Raw genomic sequence first — 6,321 nt, 5'->3', positions numbered from 1 at the left:
CAAAGAGCCGAAAAGCACGGTTGAGGAACGGAAAAGCTAAAGCTTAGAGAATTGCCGGATTATCTTAGGTAAGGGGGGTTTATCGTCGGTTAATGGGTATTATAGATTAACATGTCATGGGTAGTGATAAGCCGTTAAATTAACCCTAATTGGGACTGTATATGCTGAAATTGACGTTGGATAAACCGTGTTAAAAACTGCAAATTGAATTGATAGTTGTGTGAGTCGTAAATGTTAGACTATAGCACGGATCACAATTAAAAACTTGATTCGGCACTACTTAATTAGAGACAAATTAGGTTTTCTTAGAAAGGGTTTAGATGCGGAAGCGGCCGGAAAACCTGATCTGCGTGAAGCTAACAGAACTTTGGAATAACTCAGAAAAATCTGAGTCTGCGCGCGAGCGGTCGACCATAGGGTCGGCGTGCGCTGACCCGTGGGGCATGCACCGACTGCATGCGTCGACGCAAGGCATTTTGGCGCCGACCCGTGAGTTAAGCGTCGACCCCATGCGTCGACGCAAGGGGCCTTTGCGCCGACTCCCTCCAGTTGAGCAGGGCCTTTGCGCCGACCGCGAACTTTGAGCTGACCCCTACGGTCGACTCAAAGCCTTCAATTTTGTTCGTAGACGTGCATGATGGTTTTTTTTGGTCAGCAGCGAAACTTGATAACACTGTTGCAGTGTGGAAAAATAGTTGATTTTTATGTTGTAAATGCAATTGGTAGTTGGCCTATTGCAGTTAATTGTGATGAATAAAATTATTGAGTTTATGTTGTGAAATGCCGATGCAAATATGTTGAAAAGTTGAATATAAGTTGTTCTGTTGAAAATACTAAGTTGTAGGCTGATGAGCCAACGTTGATTTTAAGTTGTTTTGTTGAAAAAGCTGTTGTGTTGCTGTTGTTATTATGTTGTTAAAGTTGCAAGTCGTACATGCCATATACATTCATATGCATAGAGTCGGGGCTTTTGCTCACACCACGTTGGCCTGGATTGGCAAAATTATGGGGCTTTTGCTCACACCACGTTGGCCTGGATTGGCAAATTTTTAAGTTGAAAGTTGAAGGCTTATGCCTTGATGCCCACCAAACTGGCAATGATTTTAAGTTGGGAGTTTTACTCCAAATGGTACCACATGCATAACGAGTCGAGTCTCATTGAGTTGCATTTTATGTTGTTATTGAGTTGTATTTACGTTGTATTTGCGTATGATAATTGAGTTGAATGTGCCGTTACCGCATGCATGATATGATTTGGGTGATTAACGTGTAGAATTACTTAACATAACATGATGATTTATAATATTTGTTATATCGATTGAGAAACTCACCCTTACAGTTATATTTTTCAGGTAACGAGCAGTGAGTCGAATAGAAGCTAGTGCTTGAAGTCTAGTGTGGTTAGAGGGTCATGCTCTGATAGATGTAACATCGGGACGGGATGTTGAATTGTTGAATAAATGTTAATTTTGATGAATTACAGATGTTGAAATATTTTATCCGCTGCGTATTGTTGAAGAAGTTTTTATGTTGAATAAAATTGAGTATGACTGATTTTATATTGACTAATGTGAAGAAGTTGTTATGTGACACCCTTGAGATGCATGATTACTCTGATATGTATGATTTAATTGTTGTTGTTTTATTATTAAACATTTGGGGTATTTTAGAAGGGTGTTACATACCCCATACTTCCATTATACTCAATGAGATCCTCCTCTAATTATAGGGTTAGTGTGTGTTTCTAAGGTAAAATTTGCTTAGGTTACTTATTCTTACTTAATTTATTTATTTACAATGGAAATATTATTATTTAGAGAAAATATTTGATTAATAAAGAAGGACACAAAATATTTTTGATTATTGTACTCGCTTGAGTACTACGACTCTATGCCTACATACCTTCATGTTTGATGAAGGATCAGAGCAAATGTGTGTGTGTTTGTTGATTTTAGTTTAGAAAAGTTCTCAATGCATCGGGGATGGCGAAAGGTTTGATAAAAAGGTCTTAATGCACAAGGGCAGAGAACATATGTTTGAGTGAGTTGAATTTGATTTTAGATGAATCTCTAATTGGTTTTTGCGAAAATATTTTTTAATTTATTTAGAAAATAAAGTGTGGTCATATATACATGATTATTTTTGTTGTTTTGATTTTTTAAGACATAATTTTTTGTATTTTTATATATTAACAATCTATGGAGTCTAAACTAGTAAAATGAGAAAATGTCTAAATGAACTTAATACTTTGGTATTTTGATTTTAAAACTGAGTTAAGTTACCAAGACTATATAGTAATCTAATTATAAAAGGGTAAGTTTTTTTGGTATTTTTGTTTTTTAATAAGGAAACAAGATTGTTGTTGTTGGATAATAAAAGCGAAGAAGAAATTTGTGGAATGTTGAATTTTAATCATGGTTTTGAGTTTTGATTACATAAAAGGATTCAGGACATTAGTGTTAAAGATTTTTTATATTAGTAAAAAAGGGATTTGTGATATTACTAAAAAAGAAAGTTAATTTAGAATACTTTCTTAGAAATTTGTTTCATGATATTAGTTAGAAAATAATTTCTTTAAAAATAGTGTATTTAAAAAATTGATTGCTTTTAGAAATTTTTTAAAGAAGTTTATTTAAAAAATTGATTACTTTAGAACTTTCTTTAAAAAAGTTTATTTAAAAAATTGATTTAAAAATTGATTTTTTTTATATTAGCTAAATGTTGCTTAAAAAATTGATTTTTTTATGTTAGTTACAAAGTTAATTTAAGAAAAATTGATTAAAAGTTGCATGCTATTTTAACTGGTTTTTAGTAAAGGTGCATGTTCTTTTCTCCTTCTTTCCTCTTTCTGCCTAGAACCCCTTCTAACTCCTCTTCTTGTTCTCCTTTGACGCGAGATTCCTTCTCTTTTTCTTACTTGGATAGATGTTGAAGGTTTAATGTTTAGTTGTTGTTCTTCTTGAGTGTGAATAACAACAACTTTTGGGATTGAATTTGTGAATTGTGGATGGAAAAAAATGTAGAAAACTTGTGCTATTTATAAATAAGAATTAGGTAAAAAATTGAATGAGATTTGTCTATTTTTGGAATGATTTTATTTATTTCTTAAAGGATAAGCCAATTAATCTGCATGGATTCATGTTTTTTGTAATATCTCATATTCCCTTAAATGGCTTTTGTAATATCTCCTATGTACTCTATCTTTTGTCAGTTGGAACAATTAGAGCTCCTATGAGCTCTAAATATTGTCAGTTGGAACCAATAGAGTAACAAGTGAACTCTGAAGAGATTAATTATTAATAAAAGGGACAAACTAATATTAATATGTACAAGAGAGAATATTTTTGGTAACATTAATAATTGGTCAATTGATACTGGAAGATAAAATATCAATTGAAATATTTTATTACTAACTAATATCATAATATATATTAATTACATGTTATATATATATGTTGTGTGGTGGTAAGAGAAGGGGAAGAGATAAGATTGGAGAAAGAGAGAGAGTGTTATCAGAAAGTGGGAGAAGAGAAAAGAAAGAAAGAAAGAGGAAGAGGAAGAAGTAGGAAAAGCTCATGAAGAATCATGGAAGCTCATCATCACCATTTTCTACTCATCATCTTCATCATCTCCATGTGTTAGAGGTGAGTTCTAGGTAGAACCCCTTCTAACTAGAACCCCTTCTTTCCCATTTCTGCCTAGAACCTCCTCAGACTCCTCTTCTTGTTCTCCTTTGACGCGAGATTCCATCTCTTTTTTTACTTGGATAGATGTTGAAGGTTTAAGGTTTAGTGTTTCTTCTTCTTCCGTGTGAATAACAACAACTTTTGGGGATTGAATTTGTGAATTGTGGATGGAAAAAAGTGTAGAAAACTTGTGCTATTTATAAATAAGAATTAGGTCAAAAATTGAATGAGATTTGTCTATTTTTGGAATGATTTTATTTATTTCTTAAATTCTAAGCCAATTAATCTGGATGGATTCATGGCTTTTATAATATCTCATATTCCCTTAAATGGCTTTTGTAATATCTCCTATGTGCTCTATCTTTTGTCAGTTGGAACAATTAGAGCTCCTATGTGTAATGGGGTATTCGTTACCTTTAGATTTATTGACTAAATCAAAAGTAAATCATACAAATCGAGTCGCCACCGCACTTTTATTTATCCAAAGGAAAGGTTAGAAAGAGAACAAAAACCGAGAAGTTTTATCAAATTAAAAACTAATAAAAATGTCAGAGATCTGGATAAGGGGGTTGGTTATGCAATGGGATGGTTTTAAGCACCCAAAACATCCTAGGTACTCCTAGGGAGCCCTTTTCACAATTTGTTGTAAGGTAGGTTGATATTTGTGAAAAAATTATTTGTGCAAACATGATTGGGGGGATGAGAAGAGAATATACAAATTGTTTACAATTTTTGTGTTTGAATGGATAAACCCATTGCCTACGTACCATCTTAAAAAAGATTAGGATCAAAACCTCGTAGTTCGGGGTAAAAAATCTCAAAACAAGTGGGTGAATTAATTGGTCCAAAAGCCTTAAGGTCTTTTGTTATCCAAGGGAGAAAACTCAACCTAAAACCACAAATCCACCATGTGAGGATAACTTCAACATGCTAGTGCGGGGTTAACCCTATAATAAGCATGGAAGACTCATTGTCCATCACTAAGGATATAGGTGAGTATTATATCAACCTCAAGGATAACTCAAACCTAATAGCTATGGTTTATGAAAAAAAACTTTGGCAAGAAGTGGCCATTGAAACCAGAAAAACAATTGAATGAGTTGTATTTACCAATGAAAAGTATTTATAAAATATGGTCAAAGTTGACTTAGGATTCAATTCAAAATAAGTGTTATGAAAAGAAAGTTTGAAAAATCAAAAGCATAATGCTTAGGTTTCTAATTTTGAAAACAAATGTTAATATTTGCACAAAAGTTTTGGCTTGGGTTAGAGTGGAGGGAAGAAGAAGAATGGCTGAGTCCTAAACATACAAAGATGAAGGAAGAGAAGTAAAACCACAAATGGAGTTCCCTTATTGAGATCATAGTGATGATCCAAGTAGCTCTCATCCTTTGTAATAAGCAAGCAAATAAGAAAATACTCAAGCAATCAAGCACACAATCAAACAAAGCTCCTAGGAATCTTTCAATGGCTTTTGTATCTCTCACTTTGGATGCTTATGACAATGGTTCTTCAATTAGGCTCAAATTGGAATCCCTAGCACAAGAAAACACACATCAAAAAGTTCCACAATGCAAATAAAGAATGGATAAGAGTGAGTTTAGAGATTAGGTCCTTTCAAAGTCTTCAACATTAAGCATTCTAAAGGCATGAGGCCTAGTTACTCTTTGACATTTATAGCACTCTAAAGGCATGAGGCGTAGTTGCTCTTTGACTCCATTTTGCATAGGGAATGTCCTAGAATCTATGTCCTTTTGTCCATTTGCATTTGGTTCACAACAATCAAAATAAAACACAAGCACAATAGTATATACACAATTATGTGCTCAAGTGAGCAAAAGGAAAATTGCATTAACATAAATATGTGCTCAAGTGAGCAAAGGGTAAAAGCAAATGAATAATATGTACAGGAATAATAAATTTGCATTAATGTAAAGTGCAAGAATTAAAAGTTAATGGTTAATAGTTAGAGTTAGTGTGCCATAAGGCAATTTAGTGCTATGTTAAGCAATCGTAAGTGGACTAATGTAGTAGTCACACCTATCCGAGGTCGGTCAATAAAAATGTAGGCAACAAACACAAGTTAGAGACCTTGACTAGTAAGCCAAGCTCCTACAACTTGCCATGCCAAAAGAAAACGAGAATGATCTTGTATTGATTTAGGTTTTTTGCTTGATTAAGAAGCAACCTATCCTTAATGCAAAGCCATTCACTTGATCTTTGATCAAGATGAATTAGATTTGAATCAAGGAAGGTTAAACCTCCTATACATCAAGGCTAACCACCAATCTTTAACTCATTGATCAAAAAGAAAAAAGATGAAGAAGAATATGAATAAGAATGTACATTAATGGAATTCAAATGAAGTAAGTAGAGTGCATTGACCAAACATGATTAGAATCAAAGTCAAACACTAGTAAACAAAAGCAAAATGAAACTTAGAAGTCAAGAAACAAATAAAATATTTTTGGTATTTTTTCAAAATTAAAATAATACTTGAATTAAAATAAATAATTTAAGGTTAACCTTCAAATCCATTTCAAATCAACTTTGAAAAGTTCAAATGGATCATCCTAAGTTCAACAAGGTCAAACAAAGTTTGACAAAAAATTTCAGCATTTTTAGAAACCAGAAA

Source organism: Lathyrus oleraceus, chromosome 5 (genome assembly GCF_024323335.1).
Source record: "Lathyrus oleraceus cultivar Zhongwan6 chromosome 5, CAAS_Psat_ZW6_1.0, whole genome shotgun sequence".
In the NCBI taxonomy this organism is placed as follows: domain Eukaryota; kingdom Viridiplantae; phylum Streptophyta; class Magnoliopsida; order Fabales; family Fabaceae; genus Lathyrus; species Lathyrus oleraceus.
Note: the sequence above shows the minus strand (reverse complement) of the source record.